General features: G+C 44.4%; 1 long non-coding RNA gene across 1 annotated transcript; it reads left to right on the top strand.

Annotated features, from left to right (window-relative positions):
- The first annotated feature begins 10,809 nt into the window (after positions 1-10,809).
- LOC125922648 (uncharacterized) lies at positions 10,810-21,528 on the top strand. Its single transcript, XR_007457724.1, has 3 exons — positions 10,810-10,940; positions 18,700-18,729; positions 21,244-21,528. It is a non-coding gene; the product is annotated as an uncharacterized LOC125922648 (long non-coding RNA).
- Positions 21,529-21,912: the final 384 nt, after the last annotated feature.

Genomic DNA, 21,912 nt, shown 5'->3' with positions numbered 1-21,912 from the left:
TTTCCTGTTGTTCCACATCCTCACCAGCATTTGGTATTGTCACTGTTTGGGATTTTGGCTATATCTCATTGTTGTTTTAATTTTCACTTCCCTGATGACATATGATGTGAATCATTTTTTAATATGCTTATTTGCCATCTGTATATCTTTTTTAATGGGGTGTCTAAGGTCTTTGTTCCATTTTCAGTTGGGTTGTTTGTTTTCTCATTGTTGAGTTTATGAGTTCTTGGTATATTTTGGATAATGGTCCTTTATCAGATGTGTCTTTTCCAAGTATTTTCTCCCACTCTGCAGCTTGTCTTCTCATCCTTTCGATATTGTCTTTCCCAGAGCAGAATTTTTCAATTATAATGAGGTTCAGCTTACGATGATTTCTTTCATGGATTATGCATTTGGTGTTGTATCTACAAAGGTCTCACCACACCCAATGTCATCTAGATTTTCTTCTATGTTGCCTTCTAGGAGTTTTAGAGTTTTGTGTTTTACATTTAGGTCTATGATCTATCTTGAGTTAATTTTTGTGAAAGGTGTAAGATCTGTGGTTAAATTTATTTTTTACATGTGGTTGTCTTGGTATTCTAGCACCATTGTTGAAAATCCGATCTCTGTTTCACTGTATTGAATTTACTCTTTCGTCAAAAATCCATAGACTATATTTAGAGGGTCTATTTCTGGGCTTTCAAGTTTGTCCTATTGATCTATTATCATGCTGTCTGGATTACTATAGTTTTATATTAACTCCTCAAGTTCTGTGGTATTAGTCCCCCAACTTTGTTCTTCTGCTTCAATACTGTATCAGCTATTCTGAAGCTTTTCCTTCTCCATATAACTTAAAATTTTTTTAACATTTTTATTTATTTTTGAGAGACAGAGAGCATGAGTGTGGGAGGGGCAGAGAGAGAGGGAGACACAGAATCTGAAGCAGGCTCCAGGCTCCGAGCTGTCAGCACAGAGCCCGACGCGGGGCTTGAACCCACAAACTGTGAGACCATGACCTGAGCTGATGTTGGACACTCAATCTACTGAGCCACCCAGGCGCCCCCTCCCCCCATATAACTGTAGAATCAGTTTATTGATACCCACAAAATAACTTGCTGGAATTATAATTTCCAAATGCTTTTGATATAGAAGTTATTTTTTTCACTTAGTAGTTATGACACTCTTTGGAATACACTTTGGAAATGGCATTGTATATAATTTTCTCACTCTTTGTGCATCTTATGTAATTTCCCAATTTTTTGTCTATGACCGTCTTCTGTTAATTTTCAAGTTTCTTGCTCATACTGTATATGACTCTTAATATCCACCATAGCACTGGACACATAATAAGTACTTAGCAAAACAAACATTGTTCAACCAATTCACTGGGTTCTGTATTCTATTTCACGGAAAGAGCCCTCAGCTCAGCCTTGTATGAAATGAGCTCACCTTCAGGCAAGCAATGTGATGTTATGAAGGCAACAGTGGATCAAAAATCTCTGTGGGTTACTTTCCTTGTATAACTTGGTGTCTCAAGTTAAAGAGCACCTGCATTATTTTCTACATTCTTTGTAATAATGAATTAGGGGCATTAAAGTTGGTTACGTTTCATGATATAAATATGGCAAAATAGAAAGGAGAGGATATAACCTTGTTGAAATAAAAGAAGACTAACCATATGAGAAAAACAAAGGCTGTTTATCCAGAGCCTGCTATAGAATGGGAATCAGCCCATTGAGTTTGGCAGAGTCAAAAGCAGACAAAGTGAAAAGCTTTAGTGTAGAAAACAGAGAAGGCTTCAGGTATGTCCTGATTGGAGGGTGTTGGTTGGCATGGGGAAACTGTAGAGGGGTAACTAGAAGTGGAATATCCTATGTGATTGGTTGGGGTACATATTTGACTTTTTCTGGTTGATCCTAAATTGGAAACAGGTGCAAAGATTAGTTAATCTGTGAGTTATTTATCAAATACTGGCCATTTGGGGTTGATTGTTAATAGTTTGGCTTCCTAGAGTATTACTAGAGATAGTAGTCTGACTTCCTATAAGTGTGACTTACAGCAGGCTGCCCTCCTGGGCTGGTCACTGTAGATAAGAATTTAGTTTCCTGGGCTAGTCATGGCAAGTTTGGGGTCAGAGTTCTGTTTTTATGTATGGTCTGGCTATTGTCCGTTTATATATTTAGTCTTTTATCCTCATTAACTACTTGTGTAAAATTCTCAATTCAACTGCACTCAAAAGTTTTCCAAGTCAAGAGAGTATGCCCAGAATTATGATTTGTGTTTTTAATAAAGATAACAACAGATGGAACTATAGATATTTCCAGATTTATTTTCTGGTGGTTCATAAGTATTAGAAATCATTTGTGAGATGATAGCATTTTCTTTTCTTGTTTGTTTATTTTTTTAAAGTTTATTCTGAGAGAGAGAAAGAGAGAGAGAGAGAGAGAGAGAAAGAGAGAGAATCCTAAGCAGGCTCCAAAATGTCAGCTCAGAGCCCAATGCAGGACTTGGTCTAATGAGCTGTGACATCATGACCTGAGCTGAAATCAAGAGTTGGACACTTGAGGCACCTGGGTGGCTCAGTTGGTTCAGCATCTGACTTTAGCTCAGGTCATGATCTCACAGTTGGTGAGTTTGAGCCCTGAGTCAGGCTCTGTGCTGACAGCTCAGAGCCTGGAGTCTACTTTGGATTCTGTGTCTCCCTGTCTCTCTGCCCTTCTCCCACTCACACTCTATTTCTCTCACGCTCAAAAATAAATAAACATTTAAAAACATCTTTAAAAAAAAAAAGAAGAGTTGGACACTTAACTGACTGAGCCACCCATGTGCCCCAGCATTTTCTGGAAAAGGCATCGTTTAAACACTTATGAGTTGTGAGTTTCCAAATATGTAAAGAACATTTTGATGTCTGTGGTCTCAGAATTCTTTAGCACTCTCTATCACTCCTGTGGGAACTGGAGGCATGGTCACAGAGATTTAATTCCTTGTGCTGATTTTTCTCAGGATATTAGTTAAGATTGGATGAGGCTTGGTATAACATTTCTCAGAAATTTGGGAATAATTCTCAGGATCTCTGCTTGTTTTATTTTATTATTTTTTAATAAGAAAATAAAGAACTTCCTGTCCAGGGGTCCACACACTCTAGCTTGTGCTGAGAAGGCTTTATACAGCCTGAGCTAAGAAGCTTTTTTATTTTTTCCACCATTTTTAAGTGGTCATTAAAAAAAACAAAAACAAACAAGAGTATGTGATAGGGACTGTCAGTGATTTGCAAGGTCTCAAATATTTACTCTCTGGGGGTACCTGGGTGGCTCAGTCAGTTAAGCTTTGGAGTCTTGATTTTGGTTCAGGGTATGATCTCAGGGTTCGTGAGTTCGAGCCCTGCATGGGTCTCTGGGCTGACAGCTTCAAGCCTGATTGTGATTCTCTCTTTCTCCCTCTCTGTTCCTTTCCCAGTATTGCATATTCTCTCTCTCTCTCTCTCTCTCTCTCTCTCTCAAAATAAATAAAGACACTTAAAAAAACATTTAAAATATTTACTCTCTGGTCTTTTAGAGAAAATATTTGCCAACTCCTATCTTGGTTGATTAATAGAGAGCCTTCGTTGGAGTTTTGAAGTAGGACCCTCTTCATTTTCAGTGCAGTGAGTGTGGTGAGGTTGGGGGTACTAATGGACATGTCCATACAGTGGCTGAAGAGGAAACACCAGTCTTACTTGTCAGGCTGGATAAGGACAGAGCAATTGGAGGTATTCTCAGAGGATCTGACATCAGCTGGCTCTCAGGAACTGTTGACTGTGTCTTATGTTTTAAACCATGTACCTCCTCCCATGTGACTGCTGCCTGGGCTGGCCCTGCAGCTTTTTCAGGTCTAGCCCTTGCCATGGCTGGAGAGGAGTCAGGATTTTTAAGGTTTCAAGGGAACCTCATCCCAGAGCCCACTGCTTCTGAATAAAACTGAAAACCTGCTTTCCCTTACCTTTTCCATTTCTGCTTGGTTCAGGGCACAGAAAAAAAAAAAAAAGCTGAATTGCCTTTCAGAGAAAATGATACAGTGCAGTCATCAGACATGTGGAGACCATGTATAATAACATCCTCAAAAATGCTTCCAGCATTACAGTAAGTGAACAGGCTGGGCACAAATGTGGATAAACAGCATAGTCTTACCTGTTTAAAATAAACAACAGACAAACAACCAAATATGCATCAAAACAAGGCATCAGGAAGGAAATACTCCAAAGTTCATGGTGACTGCCACAAGGAATGGGATTTCTATGTTACATTTTATTTTCTAAGTTTTTCTATACTTGCAAATTTTCCCACCAAAAACATTGCTGGTTTTAAAATCAGATTTATAAAAAAAAAAAGTTTGCCCCAACACTACTTTGGTGTATCCCAGTCAGAAGAAAACATACACGTTTATTCTCAAATGTCTTCCTGGGAGGAGATGAAAAGTGGATCCATAAAGATGTAATTTGAATCAAATTGTCATAGTTACAAAAAACTGGCAGAAAATGAAAAAAAAAAAAGATATTAGAGATCCTTGAATTATCCTGGTAATCACTTCCATTCTCATTTTACTTTATAGGCAAAGGCCTTTTTCCTTGCTTTAAATATTTTAATGTCAGAGCTACTAAGAATTATAGTTGGCCTAACCCTTAATATATTTAATTTTCCAAACATGGAACTTCAAGTAGAAATAAAAGCCCTGAATGTATTTGAAACTCGCTGATGCCTTCCTTTTTTACATAGGACAAATCCATTGCTTCTCGTATTTATTTTTATTGCATCTATAAATTGATTTGGAACAATAAAACCCAGAAGCCTGAAAATCAGGAAGGAAAGGAGACTTGGTCACAAGTTGTTGATAAGTCTTTGAAATACATATTTATTTTGAGCCACAAGAGTGCTGTGCATCAGCGTCCTTTTCTCCTTAATGATGGAGAGCAGTGGCTTCTCCAGTAGGCGGCCAATGAGTTGGCAATATGGCAGCCCTGCACCTTCTCAGGGCATTGCCACCACTTTATGTCCACAGTTGTTGTTTTTTGTTGTAGTTTACCCCTCTTTCCTCCTTGGGTCGTGTTTAGAAGTGGGAACAATCAAGACATATCATTCTCCATTTACTATCCTCAGTCTTATCTTTGGCTTCTCTCCACCACAGATGCTATACCCCTGACCTTTACTCATCCACTCACTGGCCTATTGTACTCATTAGATTGTAAGCTTTTGGAGTGCAGGTACCATGCCTTATTCTTCTTTGTATTCTGAGCAGACGCCACGGAGCCTAGAATGTAGGTGCTGATATCTTTTCTTAAATGAATGAGTAGAGTGAAACCAAACCAAGTAATAAGACAGAGCACTTACCCCGTTTCGAGCACAGTTTTAAATGCTTTGCCTATATTAATTCATGTAGCCCTCATAAAATATAATCTGATAGTTCTATTCTTATTCTACTTACATGTAAATGAGATGGAAATACAGTCGTGATTATAGACCTTCTTTCTTTAGAGCAGAGGCTGTTGAAAGCTGTATTTCTCCCAGTACCTCCCTTCTAGATACACTGATGAGAATGGAGGAAATGATCCCGTGGCATGACCCTCACCTAAGCCCTGGATGAGGGAGGATTTGGGCACAGTCATGAGTCTAAATGGAGATCTTCTGTGTGCTCACCTTACCTAAACTACTCCTCATTTTTCAGCCTGTTAGTGTCTAAGGATGCCTGGTATCCATCCTGAGCCTTGTCAGTCAAACCAGGCTGGCCCCCCATATACCTTGTGAGCAGACCCATACAAACAGGCTGCTGGAGTTTGGGCTGTCTTTGGGCATTTGTCTCGAGTGCTATGGCTTCTCCATCCCAATCTGTCTCCCTCCTCTCTTCTAACCTCTAGCTGGCTGCCCTCTGGCCCTCTTGCTTTTGTTTTCAGCCCCAACAGTGGGCCCTTGGCTTCCCAGGCTGAACCTCACTGTGTGCAGCCAGCACTCGCCCACCCTGGGCTCTTCTGTTCCCGGCAGCTTCTGGCAAATGTCCTGCCTGACCAAATTCCAACTTGAGTCCCAACCCCCAGAGCTGGCCTGGTCCCTAAGGCAGGGATGGAATTCCCCCAGAGCTTTCCACATGACTAAACAGATAAATTGTGTGATGGGTTATCCGTGTCTAGTTCCAGAGCGGGAATGGGAGAGGGGGCTCTAAAGCTTTCATGAGCAGATATGGGCTCATCACCCCATCCTAACCTGTAAGTGCTCTTGATGTTTCCCCGAAATTCTCATTCTTCCTGTCTCAGGGCCTTTGTGCACCCCACTGCCACTTTCCAGAAGACTTCTCATCCCCACCTCACCCCCCAACTCTACTCTGACTCATCTTTGGGCTTTCGTTTTAATGTCCCTTCCTTTGGGGAGCCTTCACTGCTTACCTCGCTCCACTCCTGTCCTGGATCGCATAGGTGCTTTTCTTTTTTCTCCTTTGTCATCTACGGCATCTCCATCTCCATCATCATCATCATCATCAACATCATAGCTCATGTTCACGGGGCTTCACCTAGGCACTCCTTGAAGAATTTTACAAGAGCTAACTCAGTTGATCTTCCTCCACAACCCTGACGCAGACACCGTTTTGATCTCTGTTTTACGGAGGAGGACTCTGCCTCAGAGAAGTTAAATAACTTGTCTGTGGCCATACGGGTAAGTAGGTGAGGTCAGGTTTTGAACCCATGTTGTCTGGCTCTGGAGACACTTGGTGCAGCAACTCTAAACCGCCTCTCGTGTGTGGCATTTGTCATACCACCTGGCGTTCCACCATTGCCCCTCTGTTTTATTCACAGTTGCATTCTAGCATGTAGTACGAATCCTGATAAAAATTAAGCTCGATAAATACTTTTTTGGTGGAATGAATGCCTGAATTCTGGTTTATAGATATTTTACGTCTCACAAATTCAAATGAAACAATCCTGATTCTTGATTTGGTGACATCAGTAGACAAGGCCAGCCACGCAAGTGGTTTCCTTGGATTCCTTAATGGCTTCTGTATTAATCAGTCTCATTCAGTAGGAACAATGTGAGCTCAAGGGAAATTGTTGTCTGTCCCAGCCCCCCACGTTTTCCATAGTAGGAGACCGGGGCCAGAGTGTGTAAGTGACTCGTCCACGGTCACACATGAAGCCAGCGGCAAACAGGATGCCAGGTCTCCTGGTTTCCAGTCCTGTGTCCTTTCTCTGTGCCTGGTCAAACAGAAATTACTGTCACATGAGGGTGTATAGTTAAAACAAACATCAAGGCTGCAACCAATTTGATTACGACTCCAAACAGTGTGAAGGGGCATGTGGTTCCAGGGCTCCTGGGGACTATGACCGGCTCAGAGTAAACACAGGACTTCTGATAGGGAGGCATGCTTGGCCCAGAAAGGACCCAGACTCTGCAAAGTTCTAAGAGTGTTCTAAGAGTTTATTTCGTGGCCTTTTTTTTTTTTTTCTGTGTGACCTTGGGTACATTGCTTTGCTTCTCTGGTCTCTAGTCTCCTTGGTAGTTTGACAGGGTGTATGGACTGAATGTTTGTGCACCTCCACCCCCACCCAAATTCACATGTTGAAGCCTTGATCCAGAATGTGATGTTACTTGCAGGTGGACTTTTGAGAGGTGATTGGGTTTAGGTGAGGTCTTGAGGGTGGAGCCCCTCCCTGTGGGAGGACACAGGGAGAGGGTCGGAAGCAAGCTCTCAGCAGGAACCGACTGCCTGCACCTTGATCTTGGACTTCCAGCCTGCAGAGCTGTGAGAAATAAATGTCTGTTACTTAAGCACCAGTGTTTATGGTATTTTGGTACAGCAGCCCAAGCTGATTCAGACACAGACTTTTATGAGCTTGACCTTGAGGGCTCCTTCTGGCTCTGCAATTCTCACGTTCCTTCTCCAGTTCTCCCCTGTTAGTGCTGTGCCCATTCCTGCCACTCTGCTGTCCCCCAAGCCATTCCTCCTCACTGGGTATGTTTTCTCCAACCCCTTGCCATTAATCAGAGTCTTTTGCTAACCTAGAGACTGAACATAAGTCTCAGCCCACGGGTGTGGAGGAAAAGCAAATGCCTTTGGGTCAAGTACAGATACTTCTCTTCATTTCTTTGTGCCTTGAGCAGTTGCTTGTTTAACTTCTCTATGCGTCTATCTGCAAAGTGGGGTTGTTGTCACTCTCACGTGGAATTAAACATGGAAAATTCCCAGGAAGATTGAGGATCAGAAGCATTTTTCTTTTCCTTTTTTCTTTTTAATGTTTTACTTATTTTTAAGACAGAGAGAGACAGAGCATGAGTGGAGATGGGGCAGAGAGAGAGGGAGACACAGAATCTGAAGCAGGCTCCAGGCTCTGAGCTGTCAGCACAGAGCCTGATGCGGGCTTCGAACTCACAAACTGTGAGATCATGACCTGAGCCGAAGTCGGACGCTCAACTGACTGAGCCACCCGGGCGCCCCAGAATTTTTCTATTAAAGGCAAAACGGTAAATAATTCGGGCTTATAGTGTATATACAGTCTCTCAGCTTTGCCATTGTAGGGCAACAATGGCCATGCACGATATGTAAATAAATGGGTATGGCTGTGTTCCAATAAAACTTTATTTATAAAAATAAGTGGCAGACTGGATTTGCACCCCACTCCCACCTGCGGCACTAAGCTTTGTGGTCCCTTGTAATAGATTATGATTCTCACTACTTTTTTATTTAAACAAACTTCAGGCTGTTCTGTTCTGCCTCTGTCTTTGTGTGAGGACCCTCCTTCCCTCCCTGCCTCACCCTTCCTTTCCTAGATAGTGGGTATTCTGAAGTCACTGTTTTCCTTGGCTTCTCTTCACCCAGAGCTCCAAACACAAGTCCTAGTAGATATGCTGTAAGTGTTTGTTGCAATGAAATGACAAAAAGTCCCCCATCATTCCAGGCCAGGAGTCCAGTGTCTGAGGGACCCCAGTGCAGTGGCGTGGGCCTGGCGCCATTGGAGAAGAAAGCCTTTCTGAGGTTTGAGGGGGGGCCTGCAGACTGGGCGGGGCGCTGCTTTATAAAGAGGTGCTGTGCTTTGACATTAGTGAAAAGCCCCAGCTGGCACACTGGGGAGCTGGCCAGCGGCGGGAGCTGGCGTGTGGGTCTGCTGCACAGGCTTCCTGGCCCGCCAGCGCGCCTCGGGCTCTGCCCATAGGGGGGCCGTTGTTCCTTGTCCATTGTGTGGCGGGCAGGAGGTTTGGGGCTACGGGTAGGGTTGGGAGCAGCCCCTCATCTCACAGAGCTCAGCTCAGTGAAAACAGAAAGATAAAGAGCCAGAAGAGGAGGAAGAAAGAGCCCACCGTGCTAATGTGCCAGCTCGGAAATTGAAGTGACCCACCCGGCGAGGTGAGCGTTCTCGGAGCAAGGATGACATTTTCCGCAAGTTGCTCTGGGCTTGGAATGGGAAATGGGCTTTTAGATATTGGTAATTGGAATGCACAGAAATTCAGGAACCCATCTGGCAATTATTCTGCTAATCTCAGGATCCTGGCCAGGGGCCAGGCGGGAACAAAATCGTGTTCTCTTCTCTTAATCCCCAATGCGGTTCCCACTGGACTCGGCAGGCTCCCAGCCCTGGAGATTTCTCAGGGCTCCTCTTCCGGGCTCAACTGCTCAAAGAAACCCCTAGAAATGCCATTACATGATCTCAGAGCCTCAGACATGGCTAGACACCAGGAGGGGCCAGGAATGTGTGTGGAGGGATGGGAGACCCAGGTTCTCAGAATCATCTGGGCTTGAGTTGAATCATGACTCTATGCAGGCAAGGTAAAGGACTATGTCCCCCTTCGGTTGAGAAATGATCTCTCATTTCTCCAGCTTCCAGGATTCGCTTTTGAAATCTGCCACTCACAGACTCTGTTATATGAGCACACTACTTAATGTTCTGTGCCTCAGTGTCTTTATGTGGAAAGGGAACAATATTGTGCCTCTTCAAGGTGTTATGAGCATCCAATGAGCAAATGAGTACACACACACATACACACATACACACACACACGCACTAGAAGAGGACTTGCCCGTAGTGCACATTTGTATGGGTTTATGACTTTGGTCGTTATTTCCTTACACAAAAACGGGGATAATGGCATCCACTTTCAGTTTCGTTGTAAGGATGTGATGAAATCGTGAATGTCAAACCCTCTTACCTGGGCCTGGTGCATTGTAGGTCTTCAGTGAATTCTGGTAATTTTGTGGGTCCCTTCATGACAGATTTGTGTGGCCATGAGGCTAATTGTCAAGAGTCCTGACAATTAGCCCTCTCTGGTTAATTGTCCCTCTCTGGCCTTAGATGTCCTTCCTCTAAGATCAGGACATCAGCGTGGGTTCATTCTTTCTGCTTGGATGTTTTGACTTCCCAGAAGGTCAGGGAAACTTACCATGGATGACTGTCTTGTAGAGATTTGCCTTTTGCACTAGCTTGACTTTAAATAGTTGGGGTCTCAGGCCGGATATTCCAGTGTGTGAACACTAGTGAAACACGGTGAGGCAGGGGGCCCCTGTATAACCCACCAACCTTTCTTCCAAAGAAGGAGAATCAGGCTTCCTCAACCTTTAGTGGCCCCAAACTCACCATCATCATCACCATTGTCATCATAGAGATAGTCGACATTTATTAAATACTTTACACATGTTAATTCGTGCGACCCTCACAGGCACCCCATGAGGTGGATTATTATCCCCATGTTGCAGATGAGGAAACCAGACACAGAGAAAGTAACTTGGTGGGGTTGCGGGGTGATCACACACCTGCTCAGTGGAATGGGCTTTGATCACAATGGTTAGAATTCCAAGGTTACCTCTTCGCCATAGGCCCTCCCTGGCAGGCCAGTAAATCATCTGGCCACAGGCTGTAGGACATGCAGTGAAGAAGTGGGGCAGTCCAGGGGGTAGGCACCCTGGATTCGTCTGGGATCCATCTCACACCTGCTGGAGGCCAAGGATGGACGGTACATTTTCCTGGGTCACAGCGGCCCCAGCCTGGTTGGAGTTTGGTGGGTCAAGTAAGAGCACTGTCTGCAGGAGGCCTGGGAGAGGGGGAAGAGGAACTTAGTGCTGAAAGGGCACACCCAATTGTCACCAGTCTCCTTGCTGACATTCTCATGTAGATCATGACATGTGTTGGTCAGGGTATAGGATGGTACTTGAGTATGAAGAGACCTGTTGTTTCCAGGTAGATACCTTGAGGCACCTTGAGTTCAAGAAGACATTGGACAGAGAATCAGAGACCCCATAGAGCTTTCACATTGCTTAGCTCTGTGTTCTAAGAAAAACTACATTTTAACATGACATGAGCCTTTGGGGGCTTTGGCTACTCATCCCCGTTGGATAGGTCCAAGGTTAACCTCTCTGGGCTCTCTGGAGAAGACAAGCAGAAGTATGTTCATGTGATGTCCAGAGAATACCCAGAATGTGGTCCCCTGCTTATATGTGTCCTCTAGACCCCTTAGAAGCACAATCATGTCTTCAGGTGTCTCTGAGCACCTAACTTTTTGCTCAATACAGAGTTCCCATTTTACAGGTGAGGAAGCTGAGGCCCAGTCATTAGTCAATTGGTCATGAGCACACAGGCCGTGGCACAGCTGTGATTTGAACCCTGGTATTTCTGGTCTCAAATTTCTGCTCCTTCCTCCTGGCTTATAGTGGAAAGTCTCTACCCCCTGGTTTAATACACAAGGCGTTTCATGTCTTGGCCTGTCACTCCTGCTCACTCATGCCACTCTGCAGCCACAAGAGGTTCTTGCTGTTCTGATGGTCTCTGTCCCTTATGCATTCCTGCCTTGCCTGGGCTGTGCGGCTGCCAGGATTTCCCTTCACAATTTTCTACTCATCTGTTGGCACTCAGCTCATGTGTCACTGTCACAGGGAAGGTTTTAAATTATTTTTCATGGGCTAGTGAACAGCTTCTAGTCTGTTCTTCCTGGATCCATTCACGCTGATCCAATCTTTTCTTCACATTTCTGCCCCAAAGAACTTTCTAGAATATCCATCTGATCCTACAGCAACCTGGCTCATCACCCTTTACCAGCTCCCTTTTGGTCTTAAGATGCCTTGCATAAAAGGCTAGCCCTGGCCCTTGCCTGCCCCTCTCTTGAATCCCCCCCCCCCCCCCCCCCCCCCCCCCCCCCCCCCATGCTAACCTTTCAATTCTCTAGCAGCAACTCTCTCTCTCTCTCTCACCTCCTTACTTTCTGTCTCAGCCAGCTCGGGTACTGCAACAAAATGTCACAGACCAGGTGGCTTAAACAACAGAGATTGATCTTCTTTTAGTTCTGGAGGCTGGAAGTCTAAGATCAGGGTATCAGCATGGTTGGATGCTGGTGAGAGTCCTCTTCCTGGCTGTCAGATGGCCACCTTCTGACTGTGTCCTCACATGGTAGCAAGAGAAAGAGAGCTCCGGTCTCTTCCTCTTCCTATGCAGATCACATAGGCCCCATACTCATGACCTCATCCAATTCTAATTACATCCCAAAGGTCCACCTGCAAATACCACCACGTTGGGGGTTAGGGCTTCAATATATGCATTTGGGGAGGATATAAACATGCCATCTGTAACACCTTCTCACATGCATCTCCTTCTTTAAAAAAATTTTTAATGTTTTTATTTATTTTTGAAGGAGAGAGAGAGACAGAGAGAGAGCCTGAGCCGGGGAGGAGCAGAGAGAGAGGGAGACACAGAATCCGAAGCAGGCTCCAGGCTGCAAGCTGTCAGCACAGAGCCCAACGCGGAGCTCAAACTCATGAACTGTGAGATCATGACCTGAGCTGAAGTCTGATGCTCAACCAACTGAGCCACCCAGGAGCCACTCACATGCATTTCCTTCTTTCTGGAATCCTTTCTACCTCTATCTGCACTGACAAATGTCTCCTCATTCTTGTAGTCTCAGTTTAACCATCTCTTCCCCAGGGAGACCTCCGTGTCTTGTAAACCCCTGTATGTGCTCCTACAGCTCTCACAGTGAAACTCTCCACTCTCTACCACCGCTAAATCTTAATGTGTCTCTTCTCTGGAAGATGGTGAGCTTCACTGGGCAGGTAGCCAGGCCGCTATGTGCAGAGCTCTGGGTACATAGCAGCTGCTCAATGAATACTGTTAGATGGATGAATGAATGAGTGCATTGGCTTGCCAAGATCATGTTGAGAATTAAATCGGGAAGCTTGGGATTCTAAATTTGCCATTGCAAACCACTTCTCTGTTTCTGGACCCTGCCGGCTAGTCCATTTCCTATCCCAGACCATTTACCCTGGTTACTCCCAACTGTCCACAACATTAAAAACCATATGATTGTACACCTGAAACTAATAGAATGCTATGCTTATTGTGCTTGAATACAAAGTATGAAATGGTGCTCCTCTTGTTTGTGCCTTTCCAATATCTCTAGGCTCTTACACTCTTTATGTTTTGTCTGCTAGCCAAGTCATGCATTTTGGCTTCTTTTAATTTTTCTCTCTTAAATAAATCTCTTCATACTCACTTTGGACCCTCTCCAATTTTCATAGTTTTTGTTCTTTTCCTTCCTCCCATTTCCTTGTTGCTTAGAAAAATGCACTTACATTGAAAAGCACTGGCTTTAAAATATAGTTTGTTTGAAGTCCATGTACAATTTTTGAGCCTGGTGTTTATGACAGAGGGACGCAAGGCATGGTCCCGGTCTCCAGGGAGTATGTGCTCTCGCATCTCTGAACTCTGCATGCCTCTGGGCTGTAGGCAAAAGGTGTTGGAGGCATTTCTTGGACATCAAGCAAATGAGAGCAGCTAGTCTCCAGCCCAGTGTGTTTGGGTGGTATCTCCTAGAATCATCCTGCGCTCTTCTTTCTGCACACTCAGAACTGCAACTCTACACCCCTCAGGGAATATTCAGGAGAGTCTGAGTTCCCTGGCCACCCACTTGTCACAGAGAAGACCAGACTTTGGCTTTGAGTCAGAAGACCTGGTTTAGGGTTTAGGTGGAAAGGCATTCAACTGAGTTTGGCAGTCCTGGATCGGGATCCTGGTCATGCTTATCTGTTTATCCTTGGGTAAGATTTATCAAGCTCCCATTTACTCACCTGTAAAATGGGGATAATGATGACTACCTCATAGCATCGTTATGAGGATAAGGTAATGTGATTAAGTGAAAAGTCTCTGGCACATGGTAGGCACTCAGCAAATGCTCCCAAACCAGTGTAGTGGCATTTTAGCTATGGTCTGTCTTTTGTGGCTGCGTTGTGACTTTGTTAGTGGACATGCATGTGAGCTGTCTTGTAAAGTCTGAATTATACCATGGCCTCTGTGATATTTGGACAGGTTAAGTCATTGGCTCTAAGATTCAAAACTAGTATGGGTACGGCCATAAACGAGGTGTATTGACAAGAGTTTTATATTTAACTACGTGGGAAAGATGCATCCAGATGTATAATAACTACTTCAGAAAATGCTTTGGTTATACTGGTCAGGATACAAACAAACAAACCAAAAAGTGCCATTTCCAGTGATATATCAGGTCTTCCTTCCACCTACACATTTAACCATTCAGCTAGGCTAAATGGAGCTCCTACGATGTGCCAAACATGGGGCAAGGGAACCATAGATATAATTCCTGCCACGTATGTGTGTGTGTATGTGTGTGTGTGTGTGCGCATGTGTATGCGTGTGTGCTCTTAGTGTGTAGCCAGTACAGGTTGGCATAGACTGTGATGGAAATTAACAGAGGAGTTATGGCAGGGGACAGAGAGAGGGGCAGCTGATGCCATTTAGGGGGTCAGGAAGGTTCTCTGTAGAAGATGATCTGATAGACAATTTCCTATTTATGGTGATGCTGGACCAATCAGAGTAGGTTCTGGTCAAGATGCTGGAGAGTTTCCTAGAGATTAGTTTTGCCGTGTATTAACCTTTCCATTGCTGCTTCCAGGGGCCTTAGGGGATGAGACAGGAAAGCTCCACAGAGGCTTTCTGTATTTTATCATCCAGTCTTGCCACTTGCCTATAATTTCGTCTGTTTATGAAGTTTAGGACAAAGTTACCAGGTTTACAAAAATCCTAAATTTATCACCAGGATCTGAATCCAGCTTTATTTTTCCCTCTCTTGCTTTTTAAAAATGGTGTTTTAAGGTTTTCTTTTCCATCAAATGTACAGATATTTTTTTACAGTTTCTTGTTAAACAGAATCCCCAAAATAGTTTTGAGCATTTCAGTCACTGTGTCATTTGCATTAGTGGGTGTGTTGGTTGTCTTCTTTCCCTCCATCACAGAATCCTGCCCAATACATGGTAAACCTCTCATCTTGTCTTTTTACCCTTATTGTCCATTATTTCAAGGCTCTGTGTATTTTATTCTTATCTTCTGTGTTTATCATGAGTAATGCAGGAAGTGCCTGATGCCTTCCACCAATCTCCATGAAGATTTCTGGGCAGGAAGGAGACTGTCCATTTTGGAAGGTGAATGGTGTAGACTGTGACGTGTTTGAGTTGGGAGAAACTGAGGTTAAGCACAAAGCCTTTCCTGGTTGACCACCTGACTGTGGGCTAGTTAATTTCTCAGGACTTAATAAAAACTAGAGATAGAAATCATGAGACTTAAATGAGCCAACCCAGTTGGTTCAGGTCCTTCATGATGCAGACACCAGGACGAGATTAAACATGCAAAGATTTTATTGGGAGAAATTCCCGTGAGAAAGGAAATAGGGAGGGAGTTTGGGAAGGCTGGGAGAGCCTCAGATATAAAGGGGAGGGGGCGAGGAGGTTGTATGGAAGCATCCAAGACTACTGTTTAGTCTAAGGGAGGGTTGACCAAGTCGCAGGGAAGTCCTGCACCTAAGCTGGTCCGGAAAGGAGTCTCAGAACCCATGTCTCCAGAAAGGGGTCAGGCATAGAGTCCACACAGGGCTCTGTCATAGTGCAGAGGCAGCCTGTGAGGGGTGTGTCTTCAGTGTCAATGAGGGGGACTTCGGGTGTAGCAGCTTTAGCTTCAGGAGGTATGTGAGTATGTCTTCATGGCACCATAGTGCCTTACACAGTTCCCAGCACAGAAGTGACTCTCCACCACCTGGATATGAGGTGATATACCATCCCCCAAACTTGGGAGGCAGGATCCCTCTACACCAAATGGAAGCAACAAAGCCTTCACATTGGCTAAGTATAAGATGCTGAGTGTAGTGGCACAGAGGAAGACACTTAAGAAACATTTGAAGGGGCTCGAGTATGAAGGAAAGAGCATATCTGCCCTCAAATCCTGGTCATATGACATTCCTTTTGGCAAGTGTTCAAAAATATTTTTATCTACTAAGGGAACTGATAAGACATCAATGCCAGACATAGTGAGGGCTGAGCATGTGACATCTCTTGGCTTTTCTTCTTTCTGTACCCTCCCCACTTTACTTCCAGTCATCGTCATTTGCTTAGGCAATGAATTTATCAAAGCACCTGTGCTGAGGTCCAGACTTAGGGTCTGTGCACCACATGCCTAATCTTGGGAGGAGTATTTATCCTTTCAGAGAATGTACCTGCAAGGGTCAAGTTTACTTACGATGTAGAGATCTTGGGGTTTCAGAAGCCAAGGGTGGTAATTGAGCAGGGAAGGGGCCCCTGGCAAATAGTTACCCCCTTTCACAGGCTTCTTTAATTTGGTGACCTTGCAGCCTCTTAATATTTTCCATCCATTTATCTATACAACAACATCCATCTATCTATACAACAACATTTTGAGAGCTCTATGCTGGCACGGAGTTGAGTGTTGAGATGGGGAAGTTATTTTAACAGAGGTCCTAGTTTGGGTTATTCCAAAAGTCAACCACAGCACAAGGATTTGGGCACAGCTTACTTGGGAGGTGAGCTCCGTAAGCAGTGCAAATAAGTGGGGAAGTGAGTCAGGGAAGGAAAGGAAACCAATGAATCTTAGCAGGGGTCAGCACACTTCTGTAAAGGACCAGATAGTGTTTTAGGCTTTGTGGACCATAACAATCTCGTTGCAGCTCCTCAGCTCTGCTCTTGTAGCCTGAAGGCAGTCATAGATGACATATAAATAAAAGGACATACAGATACATGTGTTACAATAAAACTTTATTTATAAAAATAGGTACTGGTTGAATTGGGGCTATAAGCCATGGTTTGAGGACCCCTGATCTAGAAGGTCCCTCCTCTGGACAACTGAAGCTCAGTCACATTGGAGAGTCACTGGAAATGTATGTTTTTCCATCTGTCCTACTAAGCAGCAAAAGAGCTGACCTGTTTATCTGACAAATCCCTTCCCTCAGTGTTTAGTGATTTGGTTCCCTCTGGTCAACCCTAAGCCCATTTAACCTGCCTCAGGAGTGTTGGGCATGCTCTGTGGCTAGAGAACACCCTCAGGCAAAGAGACATATGACCCCTCAGTGTGTGCTGAACTGTCTACAGGTGGCTTCGAGGGTGGGCCAAGGGGACCTGGGTGAGGCACTAGCAGCAAAGAGCTTCCTATCTAGTGATGGGATAAAACGTGACCCTTAGAAAGTGAAATCACACTTCATGTGGTCCAGAGGCCCTGGCTAACTATTACAGAAATGCCACAAGGCATTGAGAGGTATTACCAGGCAACTATTGTATTGGAGATCTGGGATGTCACCAATACAATATTAGTTACCATTTATTAAACACTTATTATAGAACAAGTACTATGCTAGGCACTTCAGATATATTAACTCAATTAATCCTCACAACAACTCTGTGAGGTAGGTGCTATTTTGTTCTCATTTTACAGGTAGTTAAACTGAGGCTTAGAGAACTTACACAATTTGTCCAAGGTTGCACAGCTCATAAGAAGGGGAGTGTCTTGTGAACCCCAACATTTTGTCTCCAGAACTCACTTTCAAAGATGAATTCAGGAATGCTGTTGAGTCAATGGCCATGTTGGCTCACTAGGGCTGCCCATAACGAAGTACCACACACCGGGTGGCTTAGGACAACAGAAATTTCTTTTTTTTATTCTAATTCTCTTAATTCTGAAAGTTAGGCATCCAAATCAAGGTGTCAGCAGGACCATTCTCCCTCCAAATGCTCTAGGGAAGATTCCTTCCTGGCTTCATCCTGGCTTCTGGTGGTGGCCACCAGTCTTTGGTATTCTTTGGTTTCTAGATGGATCACTCCAATCTCCATTTCCACCTTCACAAGAAGCCTGCTTCAGATTCTGTGTGTGTCTCTCTCTGTTCCTCCCCTGCTCATGTTCTGTGTGTCTCTCTCTCTCAAAAATAAATAAACATTAAAAAAAATTAAATGCAGGCAGTTCTAGAGTACTTTCATTTGCAAATGCATCTTCTTATAGAGGGTACTTTGGTTTCTCTAATTTTCATATTTATTTTTTTCCCATCATATATTGCTTCCTGAGGTTGGTTACACATTAGTGAGCAGCAGCTACAATTCAAATGGTGGCAATTGTCACTTTGAGGCAAGGATGACTCCTCTGGGCCTCAGTTTCTTCATCTGTGAAAGAGGCAGTAGGACATTGGCTTTTAACTCTAGCAACACACTAATCACCTCGGGAGATTTCAAAAACTGCTGGTGATGGCTGGGCCCACCCTCAGGGATGCTGATTCAGTTTTCTGAGTTGAGACCCAAACGCTAGTATTTTTTTTAAAACCTTCATAGATTATTCTAATATGCAGCCAAACCAAAGTCTGTATTGGTGTTCAAGGTTATTGGGGCTCACTCACCTGCTGTGCCAATCTTGGGTTCTAATCAGTTATACACTTTCCTTCCCAGGTTGAAGATGCTTCCTTGGCTTCTGCCAGAGTGAGTTTAGACAGGACTTCTGAGGGGTTGTCTTCCCTGCCTGTTAGCCCAGAGCTGCTCTTTCCAGCAGACTATAGACCCGGAAAGGCCTCCAAAGAAGATATGTACAATAAAACGCTGAAGAACTGTCAGCAGGTCTGGAGAACAGATACAGAGATACCAGCAATTGTGAATTAGGTGTTAATTGCTTCCTGGAAAGCCAGCCTTTTGATGGGAGAAGGCTCAGGGACCATCCAGATTACTCAGGCCAGCATGCTTCCTCTCTTCCTGGGCTGTGGAATCCAGGTGGTAGAAAACCTTGGGGAAGAAAAAATCTGGTTGGTGGCCAGAAGTTGGAGTGCTAATTATAGACAGAAGGCCAGAAAAGACATGGAAAGTTTGAAAGGTTTTTTAAAGTCTTTTTTTCCTTTGTCATATTTGTAAGCCAGGCTCCTCCTAAGTAAGAATGCCGTCCTCATTGTTTGATCCATCTGGGTTTAAAATCCCCCTCCACCTTCCTTCACCTGTGACCTTGGAGAAGTTACTCAGCCTCTCTGGGTTTTAGTATAACAGGCTCATACCTTGTCGGATGGTTGTACAACACATAATAAGCTTACATACATGTGATGATTCATGTCAAGCATGTGGGGTGGTGCCTGTCACATAGAAACACATAATCAGTGTTTGCTGCTGTTGAGTTATTTCTCTAAGTATTATCATCTCATGAATCTTGTAGGGGATGAGAACAGAAGCTAAAGACATTGAGATACTGACACCAAATATGTGTCGGGTGCTGGGTTAAACAATTCCATGTATAGAATTTCATTTACTATGTATTAGAAATGTGTGAATTGGGTGTTATTATTTCTACTCTCCGGATGAGGAAACTGAGGCCCAGGGAGGTTAAAGATTAGACAGAGGGGTGTGGGTGGAGGCTCAATTCAGTAAGTCAGTGTGAGTGCAATCACATTTCTCCACAGCACACACGGCTGAGTGAAATTGGGTTAAAAGGAAACAGGGGGAACTTGTAATGGAAGAAAGATTCCATACAGGAACAGCCTGGGGTGTCTGAGCTTGTGTGTGCACGTGTGCTCACAGTGACCCCGAATCAGATTCTGGTGACAAACATGTTAGGGGAGATTTCAGGGTGGACAATGTGGGTGTTGGAGAGTGGGAAGGAGCAACACGGGTGGGGAGGGGTTGTGATGACAGCCTGAAATCTCTTCATCCGTCCATCATTCCCTTGAGGCATTTGATGGGATGTGAGAGACACTTCTTTATCCAGCAGTAAGTCTATGCCCTTCTTTGTGGCAGGCAGGCACCTTCCCCAAATCACATTCAGAAACCCAACAGGGGTTTCTGGGAAGGAGGACCCAAACTGGCTTGATAGGGCTGGGGAGAGACTCTGAAGAAGCCTGGTTGGTCTCAGGAATTCAGCGATATCTTCTTAAGGGTAATCCTCCCCTCCTGTCTACAATGCCCATCCTATATGCCTTAGGTAGCCCTTCTCCCCCTCCCCCCCTTTTTTTCATAATAAGTCAATCAGAACCATCTCCACGGTCCCTATCCTCAGACACAGTCTCAGCCGACAGAGAACCTGGAGGTAGTTAGTGTGGTCTGCACAATAAGAACTCTGGGAGATGTCCACGCCAGAACCTGTGCATATGTTAGCTTACAGGACAAAATGCCATTAAGGCTGCAGGTAGAACCAAGCATGCTAATTGGGTGGGCTTTGAGAGAGAGAGTAGGCTGCATTAGCCACAGGTGCCCAAGATAATCACAAGGGTCCTTAAAAGTGGAGGAAACTGACCCTGTGAGAAGCACTCAACCTGATTTGCTGGCTTTGAAGATGGAGGAACCCCGAGGGGAGGCAGGGGGAGCTGACAGCGAGGAGGCAGATTCTCCCTTAGACCCTCCAGACAGAACTGCAGCCCTGTTGACTCCTTGATGTTAGCCAATGAGACAGGTTCTGGGCCTCTAGCCTGCAGAACCTTGGATCATAAATGTGTGCTGCTTAAAACCCCTAAGTTTGCGGTAATTTGTTATGGCAGCCATAGGAAACCAATATGCTTGGTAGTGCATGGGTGGGGGGAGGGGCAAGAACTGGGGGAGTGGAGCATGTAAAGGTGGCCCTGTCCCAGGGCCCCATCCAAGCACAGGAAAACACAGTCCAAACTGGGAAAATGGTAACAAATATCTTATAAAACAAGAGAGTGAAAATTCTACCGGTGCGGTTCCTTTGGGAAAGGGGAAGAGCATGGGTTTTGAACCAAGCCATGTGGTTTTGAAACCTGACTCCATTATTTCAGCTCTGTGATCTGGGCGGGTTAGTTAATTAATTCCTCAGAGTCTCAGATTTCTCATCTATAAAATGCCATATTCAGGCTGTCTGATTAAGATGCTCATAATCCTCCTGGTTATCTTGGAGTTCATATGTTAGCTAATGACAGAGTTGTTCTGCGGACGTATGTCTAACTGAAGGGAAGTGTCCAGTGCTGGGAACTCAGTAAATGGTGACTAATATCTTTTCCAAAGGCACATGTACCCAGGCTGACTGCAGTTTTGATTCTCCAAACCGAACCACTGAATGCTCTTTAGAAAGAAATACAGTCAGTGTTAATGTAGTGCCCTACAGTAAAACCTTCAACTTTTCACGAGTGGAAATTTGATAGGAAGAGGCCAGGCCATGCTGAACCAAGAATCAGGATCCGGACTAAGGACTGAGATATTCTTTGTAGAAATGCAAAGTCTCCATCCCTTATGAATTTCAAGTTTACTTCTCAATTGACCAACAAAATCCCCATTAAAAAAAAAAATTATACTCAGTAATGATCTTGACATCAGAATGGATGCTTACAATGTTGTGCATATCCACCTTTGCTTCCAAGTCAATATTCCTAGGCCTGAACTCCTTTCCTACTCACCACTGTCCCCAGATCTGCTTCTCCGGCGCGACTAATCTGTGAGGGCCACCACTTTTGTCCCATCACTGCAACCAGAAACCTGGGAGTCGCTGCTTCCTGCTGAGGACACCTCCTTAGCCATTTTGCAACTTAGCCTCCCCTCTCCATCCCAATGTCCTCCTCATTTTTTTTCCTAGAAGATGAGAAATAGCGCCACAATTTCTCTCCCTGTCCCAAATCTTATCCTTGCTCTGATCCAGTTTCAACCCAGTGACCACTGCGACTTTTCTAAATTAATAGT

The sequence above is a fragment of the Panthera uncia genome, chromosome B1 (genome assembly GCF_023721935.1).
Source record: "Panthera uncia isolate 11264 chromosome B1, Puncia_PCG_1.0, whole genome shotgun sequence".
In the NCBI taxonomy this organism is placed as follows: domain Eukaryota; kingdom Metazoa; phylum Chordata; class Mammalia; order Carnivora; family Felidae; genus Panthera; species Panthera uncia.
This window is presented reverse-complemented; position numbering and strand designations above follow the sequence as displayed.